The following is a 13,884-nucleotide window of genomic DNA, read 5'->3' as shown; positions in this document are numbered from 1 at the left end:
AAAGGGAAATGGGGGAAAAATGAAATTGCACCACCATGTAACCCTATATACTGTATACAGTATACACCAGGGATGGACTGGGAATGAAAAATGGCCCTGGACTTTTTGACTCAGAACGGCCCACCAAAACCCTCCCAGCAATACACCACCACCCACACAACCCACACCACACTTTATGTAAACAAGATTACTGAACAATATTTATAACAATAACTTTAGTAAAATAGATGTAAAATAGAACAAGGGGAACGTGTTGCTCTTAGGAGGAGGCTGGCTAGAAGGAGCACATATTGGCACAATGGCACTGGCAGCAATGTGGCAAAAATCTCTGGAACCATCTGACAGGTAAAATAAATAATACAGGAGGACATTTTTTGGTAAAAAGTGGTGAGTCGGCAAGTCATAGAATAAAATTAAAATAAACATATTTCCTACCTCCTTAAATTAGCCATTTCTGCAGCAGCTCACTTCTGTCAGCAATGCTATATATAACCAGGTCATTGTCCAGGGCCATTAAAACATCTCGCTCAGTAGCCATGAGCATAAAAGCCTCCAGGTGCTGTTGAGATAGAGTGCTCTGAGCCTACTCTTGATGAATTTCAGAGTAGAGAATCTCCGCTCGCAAGCTACCTGGGTTACTGACAGGGTAAGGAGGAACTTGTAAGCAAGGCCCAGGATGTGGTAAGCGTCAGCCAATAGGTTGTACTGACTAAGAATACGGTAGCAACACACTGGACAGTCTTTGCAAGATGAACAGCTCTTGTTCACCATCTCCACCTCATCTTCATTTCCTTCAGGTCCATGATCCTCCATAGTCCTGGTTGTGTATTCTTCAAATCCCGATTGTTTTAACCTAGTCCGCTGTTCTGCCAGACTCATGAGCTCACTCTGTAAATTGGCCACTGTTGCTCTGCTGTCAAATTTGATCAAACATTTGCTTAGTTCTTGAAGGGCTGTCTGTGGAAGGCCACTGGCACTGGATGTTAGCTGACTAAAGTTTTTAGGGTCCAGAAAAGCCAGGTCGGCATACAAAGTGACATAACTCAGAAATCGCTGATAGATGCTATCTATAACTCTATCCAGAATTTGATTATGTACACCAATCCTGTATGCACGCTCTGCCCCAGTAAAAGTATCAGATTGTGCCATCTCTCCAGGCATGGCTTTCTTCTTTTGAGCCCTTTTCGTTAGCAGAGTGCTCTAACTCCAGCTCTGTTTCCTCATCCCGTTCCTGCAACTTCCTGTTGGCCCACTGAACAAATGTGTCTGCAGCTGCCTTGACTTTTTCAAAATCTCTTGCCATTCCTTTCAGCTGCTCCTCTGTAACACAACCTTACGATGCGCAGTCAGAATGTCCATTCTATTTGTTTGAAGATATTTTGAGACTGGTGAGGTGACCTGAAATATTCTGAGGAATATCTGAGCTGTAGGTATTGTTTCATAATTCAGCAACCCCTCAATGTATCCTTGTGCCTTGACCTGTGCAGTAGTGTTTATGTCTTTCTGATCTTGTATGGTTGAAAGAGTGAGAAGGACATCAACATACAGACCCTCATCTGGATTTCCAAAAGCTCCAAAGACCTTCTTTAAGGCGCTGTATTTAGCCCATCAGCGTCTCTCCAATTGGAGCAAGACTTCTATGTCTTTGGTACTTGCTCTTCTTCTCCCAAATGTTCATCCTCTGGTAGGATTCACGGAAGAACACAGCTATGTTGGTAATGAGAGAAAAAAGTGACCCACTTGCCAAGACTCTCTGTTGTGTCTGCCAAGTCAAGGTTCAAAATGTATGCATAGCACCACACATACTCTTGATTGGTGGACTTTGCAGAGAGCAGGGGAGAGAAGCCTTTATACTGGCCTTGTATACTAGAGGCTCCATCAGTGGAATTGCCAATGCACTTGCTGATGTCAAGCTTCATGTTTTCCAGTTTTGTCCAGTGGATGCATCGCATTTCACCACAGCCACAAGCCTCTCATGGATGACGTTCGTCACATATCTGACTATGACAGAGCTTTGATCTTGTGTTGTAATGTCCTGCATTAGTGTTAATCTGGACTGAAAACATACCAGCTTCCTGGATTTCACTTGCTATGGTGGCATGCATTGTGTGTTGGATGGTGGTAATGACGTTATCGATGGTTAGTCTTTGATAATAGAGTGATTAGAGCCTCTGCCCCCTCTTGACCCAGACTCATGCAGTTTTTTGCTTTTCTCTTTGCAGGCAGTGAGATGCTCTTTCATACACAGGTCGTACTTTCCCAGCAGAATGATCATCTCTAAAAAGTTGCCATGGTTAATGCTGCTGTCAACTAGCGTATAAACTGCTTCAGACTGCATGCCTCTGTAGCTCAGATCCCTCTTGCCTATGACTTTAACAACATCTATAATGCTCTCTAGCACTTGCCTTCTTCGGCACACTTGCTCTCTATGAGCAGACATCTGACTGCCGATGAACAGGCTCTCAATGTTACCTTTTGGAGGACCTTAGAAAGTAGGCCTCAGCATAACCTCTATGCATAATGCTGTTCTCATGCTCTTCCACTCTCTGATGTATATGCTTCCAGTCTGCCATTCCATTCATGAAAGGGCTTTTCTCTGTGGGCTTTGCAAATGCCATACAAATGAAGCAGAATAAAGCTGGTTCTCTTCACTGTGTGACAGCCACTTCCTGTTGGTCCCATCTTTACAAAAGAAAACCTGCACCACAGACTTTTCACACTTTTGTTGGGGGTGGAAACTAAAAAACATATCTAGGTGCCCTGACTTCGGCCTCTTAAAATAATAAAACATTGGGGTGGCAGTGGCATCCTGGCTCTGGATCAATCTACATATGTCCACTGCAGGTGCACTATCCTCAACCTGGATGAATAATTAGTATATTAGTATAATATTATACCATTTAAATAAAAAGTATGTTAATATAATATTAGTATATTAATTATAGAATGTTAGTATATTCATAATTTCATATAATAGTATGCTATATACCACTAGTATAATATTATTTCCAATTGGACCATACAGCAGTTTAAGAAATACACAACAAACATTTATAATTTTTGTAGGTTTTGTTTTGTCATTAAGTCTTTGTCATTGTAGACAAGAAAAATTGTCTACATTGGTGGTTAGTTAATGCTAAGTACTGACTTGTCAATAATATTTCATGCATAACAATGAGTTCAACATTTCAAAAGTTTGCTGTAGCACGTCAACCTTTTTTTTATGTCCCGCCCCATCCAGGCTGTGATTGGTCGGTTCACGAAAAGTGACATTGACGAGAGCTTGTTTCAACAAAAGGCTAAATAGCCAGCTAGCCAAACCCAAACATTGCTTATCTCATCCCTATTGTCTTCTGTGTTATTGCTTCAGCTGCAAAACCTTGACTAACAGTTGAACTGGTATCACTGGGCTCAATGGGCAGCTCTCTCTGCTCTCGCTCCTCTCTGCTGCCAGTGCCATTAGGCTCACTAGGCGGAGATGATTGACTGGTAACGGCGACAAATTAATCATTTGTTATTTTAAAACATTTGGCTGCATCATACTCAAGGGACTTCAACCTCTTCTCTCTCCGCTTTTCAGCACCACCTTTACATTTTTTCTCTTTTTGTTTGGCCATCTTGCTCCACTCCACTATTTATCTAAATGTCACCACTTAACAGAGATGGGAAAGGGGCGGGGCCCAGGTAAAGTTTGAATGGACTGGACCAAAAGTAACTGGCTGGGAGAGAGAAGCTGACATGTCATACCAACCGCAGTTGCAGTGGGCCGGCAGCTCCCTCGCCTGGGCCAGTCATACACACAGCACTTGGTAATTTTTATGTAAGCAGGGGCTGGGGTTATTTATATTTTGCTTTGCATCGGTCCCAATTGTCAAGCGGCCCAATTGGGAAAACTCCCGGGGGTCCAGATGGCCAGTCCATCATTGGTATACACACCACCATCCCCAACACATCCCACCACCCCTTCCCACTACTTTGGCCCTAACAGATTCTACTCCAGACCATCGGCCTTGGAGGTTAGAATCCCTTCTCTCAAAACCCTCTGTAGTTCTTCTGCACTAAAATCTCTGATACACAAATACCTCTCTGCTGCTGCTAATCCTCAACTTAAATCGATCCAACTCAACACGCCACCCTAGTTATCACTCCTTTCAGCGATGCTGTGCTCCGGAGAGCAAAGCAGGACACAGATCTTGTCCCGACTTGTAAAACACGTAGCTCCCTCTCCCTTTGGGCAGCAGACACTCAAATCATCAAGTCCACTTCTGGATACTTTTACCGAATTGACAGAGTCCAGTGCTTCCCTTCCTTTTCACCCAGCCTGATACCACAAATGGATCTGCCAAAAGGCATGGATCCACTATCTCCAAGAATCATACTCCCACTAGGCCAGAGATTTCTCTGGCATTTTCCTGATCATTGGGGTGAGGCTCAGAAGCCTTCACCTCACCTGTTGGCACAGGTTCTTCCTCTTCACTTGTCAGGTAACATTTCTGAGAGTTCACTATCTGTCGACTGCTCAGGGTTTTCAGGAGCGTAACATGTAATTACAGTATCTGTCCTGTATTTGACTCAAAGGAGAAAGTACTCGGCTTGTATTTCGCAGATGTCGGTTTGGGTTTCAACCTCGTGCTCTTCTTTCTGCCTCTCTTGATTTCGCCATCCACCGTCTTCCTTGCCCGGGCCTTCGACATTAATTCCATCTTCCCCATGCCAACCTAACCAGCTGACAGTGATTATTCCCTGTAACACATTCCACATCAGCTTATCAAAGATCTTAGACTTTATATCCACCAACCTATGGTATTTCTTAAAATAGATAAACTTGGCCACCAGAGGGATATTTTAAACCTCCAAATTGAAGGTTTACTTTTGTTCCACTAGGTCCCAATACTGGATGATGCATCTTTGACTAGGCTACTAGCTACTAACGTTAAGACAAAATTCAAAAGGCACGTTTTCGCATATATGACAAAAACCTAAGATTTTGCCTATCCGTTTCACACACTACAATAAAGATGTAGGAGGAATATACAACGTGTACGTTTATATTTTTACATTGTAAAAACAAAAGTTGAAGATACTCGTGGTCATGTCAAATAGCTGTAGTTTAACCGTAATTGGTTGCGTGATCCACTAAGAAGTGGCGAGATATGATGGTCGTCAGTTTGAAGCCCGCGTCAAGGCAAGGGTCAAAAGTCAAATAACGCATATGTGACAAAGTAGATTAATATAAAAATTCTGATAAAATGTTGCAGGCTTACATTTAGGTGTACACATCCATGTAACAGCCTATGCAATATGACTGAGGCCATAGCAGTGTGTTTGTCCGCAAGGCTGAAGGAAGCTCCTTATTAAATTCATTCTTAATCTTCATTTTCAAGCTCTTGGTAGCACTTCACTTCAACATACAAACACAATAAATGCAATTCTACATTTCAAAGAAAGAAAGAAAATTATGTGGGATTTGTCCGTCAGTTTAGATCTGTTTTTTTTGCATGGGCTGCGTCTCAATACACTGCATTCACCTATGTCGCCCTTCTGCATCTGTGGTGGAAAGTTGCAGAGCAATAGCACTGTTGTCAGTCCAGGACACATCCCGAAAATGTCTCCTCTCACAAAAACGTCTGTAGCATCCGAATGTCTGTAGCATTCCACTCTATGGAAAGATGAGACTCTCACGATGGCGTTCTTCGTTTTTTGCTTTATGACGCCCACAAGTGTCACGGGACTCATAACCCATACAAATGAATGGAAGTATGGAGGTAATTTTTGCCAACAAAAATAAGGGTTTAAATATGTGTAAAAAATATATACAGTACCAGTCAAAAGTTTGGACACACCTACTCATTCAAGGGTTTTTCTAAATTTTTACTATTTTCTACATTGTAGAATAATAGTGAAGACATCAAAACTATGAAATAACACATATGGAATCATGTAGTAAACAAAAAAGTGTTAAACAAATTAAACTATATTTTATATTTGAGATTCTTCATAGTGCCCACCCTTTGCCTTGACGTCAGCTTTGCACACTCTTGGCATTCTCTCAGCCAGCTTCATGAGGTAGTCACCTGGAATGCATTTCAATTAACAAGTGTGCATTGTTAAAAGTTCATTTGTGGAATTTATTTTTTTCTTAATGCGTTTGAGCCAATCAGTTGTGTTGTGACATGGTAGGGGTGGTATACAGACAATAGCCCTATATGGTTAAAGACCAAGTACATATTACCGCAAGAACAGCTCAAATAAGCAAAGAGAAATGACACTCCATCATTACTTTAAGACATGAAGGTCAGTCAATACAGAAAATGAAGAACTTTGAAAGTTTCTTCAAATGCAGTCCATCAAGCCCTATGATGAAACTGTCTCTCATGAGGACCGCCACAGGAAAGGAAGACCCAGAGTTACCTCTGCTGCAGAGGATAAGTTCATTAGAATTACCAGCCTCAGAAATTGCAGCCCAAATAAATGTTTCACAGAGCTCAAGTAACAGACACATCTCAACATCAACTGTTCAGAGGAGTATGAGTGAGTCAGGCCTTCAAGGTAGAATTGCTGCAAAGAAATCACTACTAAAGCACACCAATGAGAAGAAGACTTGTTTGGGCCAAGAAACACAAGCAATGGACATTAGACACGGAAATCTGTCCTTTGGTCTGATGAGTCAAACATTTTTATTTTTGGTTCCAATCGGTGTGTCTTTGTGAAACGCAGAGTAGGTGAACGGATGATCTCCGCATGTATGGTTCCCACCGTGAACTATGGAGGTGTGGGGGTGCTTTGCTGGTGACCAGCATGGCTACCTCAGAATTCTGCATTGATATGCCATCCGTCTGGTTTGCATTTAGTGGGACTATCATTTGTTTTTCAACAGGACAATGACCCAACACACCTCCAGGCTGCGTAAGAGCTATTTGACTTAGAAGGAGAGTGATGGAGTGTTGCGTCAGATGACCTCGCCTCCACAATCACCCAACCTCAACCCAATTGAGATGGTTTGGGTTGAGTTGGACGGCAGAGTGAAGGAAAAATGCATTTATTTTTTTTAACTGTCTTTTTAACATGTTATTCAATGCTTTTCTACAGGCTATATTAGTAAAGGCCAAATTAAATATTTTATCAAATATCTGATAAAATGGCTTAGACGTTTAAGAAATAACCAACACATGTAACGTACAGTAGTTGCTTTGGTTATCAGAACATGCCGTTGAACTTCTGTTAAGTACGCTTTCATAAACAAGTCCAACTAAGTCAACGATTTTAATTGGCTGATACGAATTTTGAACAGGATATAATCATGGCCACTTGTGTGTAGGTTAGCACAGGGCTGTCTGCAGTAGTGGTGCGTGGGTAAAAATCACAGGGAAAGCCATAAAAAAAAAACATATTACAACCTGTGTGTTGTGATAATTGCGTTGTTTGCTCTATAACCTGTTAGTTCATATGCCCTGTACCCGTGATATGTAGGCCTAAAGGCCGAATAAATTCAACCACACCTTTGTTTCATTACAAAACCAGAGAGCAACCTCTGTCCAGTGAAGTCCACAAAGCTTATTGCATGTAACAAACAGTTACATGACCTACAGCATGGTCAAGCAAGTTAATGTTTCCAACATTTTCAGACCACTAAACAACTATTGATTTAGAACCACGTAGAGGTACCGCAAGTCACAAAGAAAATAGGAGCACCATTTCAACATCATCAAATCACTCATGCTTAGTCTAATACAGTGACAACTAAAAGATACCAAAAACGATTTAGTCCAATCAACGTAAAATAAATATGATGTGGATGTAAATGGTTCTGATTCCGGTGTGTGTGTTCGTGCGCATTTGTGCAAGTAGAAAAAAAACATTTCGACTCCCCCTATTGTAAAGAAACGCCAATGTCATCCTCATCTCTTTCCTGTTGACAAAACGGTCTATCACTACACACTTTTATTTTTTGTTGTCTTAGGCTACCTGGCTAAAATGCTTGCTCGCTAGCCTAACTTCCATTCACGGGCAACGTTAGCTAGTTAACATTAGCCATCTACATCTAGCTACATATTGAACTTCCATCCTCTCAGGCCCAGGGGCAAACATTTATTAATTAACAGTTGGATCAGAATTGCCATTATAATCAATGGCCAGTAAGGAGAATTAATTCAAACTACAATTCCAAATCCTTATCTCTATCCATGGCTAATTTAGGAAAGAGACAATTTTAGCTAGCCACTGGAGGACAACAACACAATGAGAAGCAACAATTCAAGTTGCTTCCCTTTATACTTTTTTTTGGTGCGCCAGGACCATTCAGAGTTGAGCTCACTCAGTTTGGCTGAATGCTGATTGTCTATTATTTTATACATTTTTTAATCAATGACACCAAATGCTCACTTGCTTCCCTTGTATTCAATGCTATGGGCCGCAACAATGTCATACTCTTTTGGACCAGACAGCACCAGATAGATGGCCTACACATACAGAGAAAGAAGGGGGCTGTTTCACTCGCTTGGATGCTTTCTCCAGTGAGATACATTCAGCCTCCAGTGAATTGAAGGAAAATTATGAAACACAGCGAGACGAAAGTACATTTTTGGGGGAAGCCTGGCTTCCCTTGGCATCCATGAATACATGCCAAGTTATCTGATGGGAACAGCTAGCATATAGCCTTTTATCATGTGCAACTACGTTGATGATTTTAATTGGCAGATGCACATTGAGACAGAGGTCCAAGTTAAAGTACAGTGCATTCTGAAAATATTCAGATCCCTTGACTTTTTCCACATTTTCTTACGTTACAGCCTTATTCTAAAATGGATTTTTTTTAAATCCCTCAATCTACACACAATACCCCATAATGACAAAGCAAAACCAGGTTCTAAGACATTTTTGCTAATTAATTAAAAATAAACAGATACCTTATTTACATAAGTATTCAGATCCTTTGCTATATGACTTAAAATTGAGCTCAGGTGCATCCTGTTTCCATTGATCATCCTTGAGATGTCTCTACAACTTGGAGTCCACCTGTGGTAAATTCGATTGATTGGACATGATTTGGAAAGGCACACACCTGTCTATATAAGGTCCCACTGTTGACAGTGCATGTCAGAGCAAAAACCAAGCTGAGGTCAAAGGAATTGTCCGTAGAGCTCCGAGACAGGATTGTGTCGAGGCAGAGATCTGGGGAAGGGTACCAAAACATTTCTGCAGCATTGAAGGTCCCCAAGAACACAGTGGCCTGCATTGTTCTTAAATGGAAGAAGTTTGGAACCACCAAGACTCTTCCTAGAGCTGGCCGCCCGGCCAAACTGGGCATTCGGGGGAAAAGGGCCTTGGTCAGAGAGGTGACAAAGAACCCAATGGTCACTCTGACAGAGCTCCAGAGTTCCTCTGGGGAGATGGGAGAACCTTCCAGAAGGACAACCATCTTTGCAGCACTCCAACAATAATGTCTTTATGGTAGAGTGGCCAGACAGTAACCACTCCTCAGTAAAAGGCACATGATAGCCTGCTTAGAGTTTGCAAAAATGCACCTTAAGGACTCTCAGACCATGAGAAACAAGATTCTCTGGTCTGATGAAACCAAGATTGAACTCTTTGGCCTGTATGCCATACATCACGTCTGGAGGAACCCTGGCACCATCCCTACGGTGATGCATGGTGGTGGCAGCATCATGCTGTGGGGATGCTTTTCAATGGCAGGGACTGGGAGACTAGTCAGGATTGAGGCAAAGATGAACTGAGCAAAGTACAGAGATTTTTGATGAAAACCTGCTCCAGAGTGATCAGGACCTCAGACTGAGGCTAGGGGCTCACCTTCCAACAGGTCAACAACCCTACGCACACAGCCAAGACAACACAGGAGTGGCTTGAACACAAGTCTCTAAAGGTCCTTGAGTGACCCAGCCAGAGCCTGGAATTGAACCTGATCAAACATCTCTGGAGAGACCTGAAAATAGCTGTGCAGCTATTTGGGGAGAAACTCCCCAAATACATGTGTACCAAGCTTGTAGCGTCATACCAAAGAAGACTCAAGGCTGTAATCGCTGCCAAAGGTGCTTCAACAAAGTACTGAGTAAAGGGTCTGAATACTTATGTAAATGTTATATTTCAGTTTTTATTTTTAATACATTTGCAAAAACAAAAAAACAATGTTTTTGCTTTGTCATAATGGGGTATTGTGTGTAGATTGATGAGGGAAAAAACTATTTAATCAATTTTATAATAAGGTTGTAAAGTAACAAAATGTTGAAAAAGCCATTAGGTCTGAACTCCTAGTAATTTTCTCTGTTTGCGGCAAGTTCAAATCCCAGGTGAGATCGTTTTTTCCTTTGTAATGTAGAATTACATTTATTGTAATAGTGTTTTGTGAAGGGAAGGGCAGCCAATACATTGCAAATTAAGATTAAATATATTTGTAATGAGGAGCTTCTTGGAGTCCCTCTTGCAGACCGACACCTTTGGTGCTTTTCCATTGAGACTTAGCCTCAAATGTTTTATTGTAAGCTCTAGTGTTATTGTGTTCTCTTTCATTTACTCGTTTCGACATCTCACGAGTGGAATTCATCAGAATCCCCTAAGTAGTGTCGTGTCTTTGGGGTACCATTAAACGGAAGACATGTTTTATCAATTACCTCCCTGTAATTATTATCACGCGATCAAACTGATTAATCGTTTAATTGTAATTAACTAGGAGATCGGGGCACCAAGGAAAATATTCAGATTACAAAGTTATAATTTTCCTAATATAACTTTCCTATATTATAACATTATATATTATATTCTATTATAGTATAGGCCGATTATCTTCTGGTTTAAATGGTGTATTTTACCTCGCGTCCAGTCTCATTCCAAACGTCGTAAATTGTTGTATCTGCACGAACCCAGTCTTTACTAAGAGTCATCCATACATCAATTGTCTTAAAATCATTTATTTAGTAAACTAAGTAATTCACATAAAGTATACAAACAGTAATTATCGTCACAAAGAATTGGTAGAGTAATGTGCCCTAGTGGTCTAAAACAGGCATGGCTGGTGTCTTGTAGAACAATGGGTCATAAAATGTTCAGCTGAGGAGGTACACAGAGTTCATTAATATTAACAATTGACAATTGAACGCTCACTCATTCGGGAACAATTGCAATCAATATATATTTACGCTCAGTGTGTCGTCGGGATCCTTGTTGAAGCGTCGTTCGGTTGGAGAGTTCTCTCTCTCTCTCGGTTAGAATGGATCTTTCAAAGCGACATTCATTAATGTCGTCATAGAATGGATGTTTCGTTGGTCTTCGCGTTCAATGATATAATTTACTTAGCTGCAGACTAATAATTAATATCAAAGACTTGTTCTTATTCTGTCGGTATCAATAGTCTAAAAGTTAACCACGTGGTACAGTTCACTTTCAGTAGAGTACTTGGATGGTCAAACCTATTGGCCAACTCGCAATGGAGTGGAGGTAGAAAGTAGATCAGGCTATGGTTTTATAGTGAACATGTCACATGACACCTGGTCCTGTCTGTGTCCCTGGGGGCGTGCCGATGACTGAGTTAAGCTTGGTACAGAAATATAATTCTATCACATTAACATCAGTACATAGCATCTCAATGTATTACAAATAGCTTTATCCTTATTAATACATTCTATACAACCATGTGGATGCAAGTCTCAAGGCTGAGGCTATTATATAAACCGTTTTATGGTAATATGGCTATATTGTCTCTTCTGAGTATCACAAAATTGTACCAAGCGGACCAGTTCGTAGCTGGATTCTTCACCAGTCTTCCATACCTTCTCCAGAACACAAATGTCGCTTGGCTCCACAATTCTGTGAGTTGGAAGAATTTCCTGTGTCTCTCTATGGGCCATGTGGCCAGAGACTCTCCTGGAATTTTACCACTCGATCACACAGGGACTGGGTGGGGGAAGGTAGGTTGGGGGATGGTGCAAAGGGGGGGAGGGGGTCAACTGTCCTCCCTGTACTCAAAGAGGCCAACGTCATGACAGTAGCTTGAAGAACCAATCATACACGGCTGTCGGAGACAGAACGGTCGATTGGCGAATGAGGGAGCCCCTCACCTCACAAAAGAGCCACCCGCCTGCCCTCTGATCATTGTTGTGCCTCTTCCTCACAGAAGAGTTCTACTTAACTCTCCTCAGTAGGACTTGATCTGTTTTCCTGTCTAACTGTTCACTGGTGTGTGGTCAAGGTTACGCCGCCGAGCGCAGGGTTTATCATCTTTCGTCTTTTGTGTTGGGTGACTTTACCGAAAGGAAAAGTTTCCACTTTGAATTAGCTTCACTGCCTTTCTTCCATTGTCTCCTTTTGTAGCTAGTGCCACACGGTTAGCTGCAGAGTCTTTGCTAGCTTAGCTGCAAGGCTTAACTAACCTGGCTATCCAGCCACAAGGCTAGCTATCCTACCAGCTGGTTATTCTACCTGGAAGGGTAGAATTACTAGTTCGCTCTCATTTAGCTCAAACCACTACCACCGTTGACTAGACCGACTGTCCTAGTGTCACTACTTATCGGTCACGAACCGCGCTTTTGTTCGTCGCAAGACCAACATAGCATTAGCTTCCTTTGGCTAACTTTGTGCTAACTAGCTAAGCTATTAGCCTATGTGGTGAACGCTCACTACGTTCACATTGTTAAAGGACTAGCTGTGGTTTGTCGCCACGCTTAACTTGAGCCCTCATGGACCGACGTCTTGTATGTCTACCCTGAGGACCTTCACCCACTTTTCCAGGGCTTGGCCCCAGAGTAGTGGGAAGGGGTCGTCATCAATGAGGATGATGGCAAGAGTATGACCGACCTCCTCCAGGCTTCTAAGCAGGAAGAGGACGAGGAGGTGAAAACGGGGCATCAATGGTAGATGACAGAAATTCGCTCATTAACGACTTCAAATGGGCAGCGACCATACTCAGTATTGAGTGGCCCGAACCCGTGGGGGGTGGCAACGCAGAAAGGGACTGGTACGACAGGGAGAAGCTTTCCTTTCGCACCATCCCAGGCAGACAACTTCTCCCAGCTATCCCAGTTTACATGGCAGAAACAAAACTTGTCAACATGAATGTCAAAGACATGAAGGAGCTGGCCAACCACCTCAACCCCAGTGCCTCGTCAATGACAGGCACTTCTCTCCCTGTTAAGGCATACTACTTCTCCATGTCTATCTACCAAAAGGTGTACATGTCTCCTGCACATTCTGTATGGGTGTTGAACATTACGTCCCTACTACTGGATTACCAGGCTGATTTGATGTTGGAGGTGCACAATCTCCTATCGATTGGCAAGCCTAACCCAGACCTTTGGGATGAGATGTTTCATCACAGACCTTAACCGCTGAGTCTCCAGAGGCACCATTGAAGGCTGTGGCCATGACATGAGCCTTGCAGTGGAAGGGGAGAGGGCCCTGTGGCTGAACCTGTCCAGCCTGTCAGACAGAGAGAGCAGATTTCCTTCACTCTCCCGTCGAGCTGAAGGAACTGTTTGGGCTGGCTGTCGCCGCTATGCAAACTTAAAAAGAAGAAGGGCGAAGCCTTCAACTTCTGTCTGATGTGCCTACGAGTGCTGCAGGATGTGCCTACGAGTGCTGCGGTTGATGGCGTCCACATTCTCAGTAGTACACCTTGGCCTAATGAGGATGAGAGACTTCCTGCGCTGGGTGTTTGCCCAAGTCCTGTGTACACGGCATCGTCTCCATCGCCAGATAGAGGTAACTTCCGCACATCTCTCAGCTCTCCATTCTGGAAGAGTCCCTCAATCTTCATTCATGGCACTCCCTTAGGGGTAATGCCATTACAGTTCACAAGGGAAATGCAATAAACAGAGTATGTCTCCTGACCCCTCCTGTCTCAGCCTCCAGTATTTATGCTGCAGTAGTTTATGTGTC

The sequence above is a fragment of the Salmo salar genome, chromosome ssa12 (genome assembly GCF_905237065.1).
Source record: "Salmo salar chromosome ssa12, Ssal_v3.1, whole genome shotgun sequence".
Taxonomy (NCBI): Eukaryota; Metazoa; Chordata; class Actinopteri; order Salmoniformes; family Salmonidae; genus Salmo; species Salmo salar.
The sequence above is the reverse complement of the archived record's forward strand: the minus strand, read 5'-3'. Positions refer to the sequence as shown.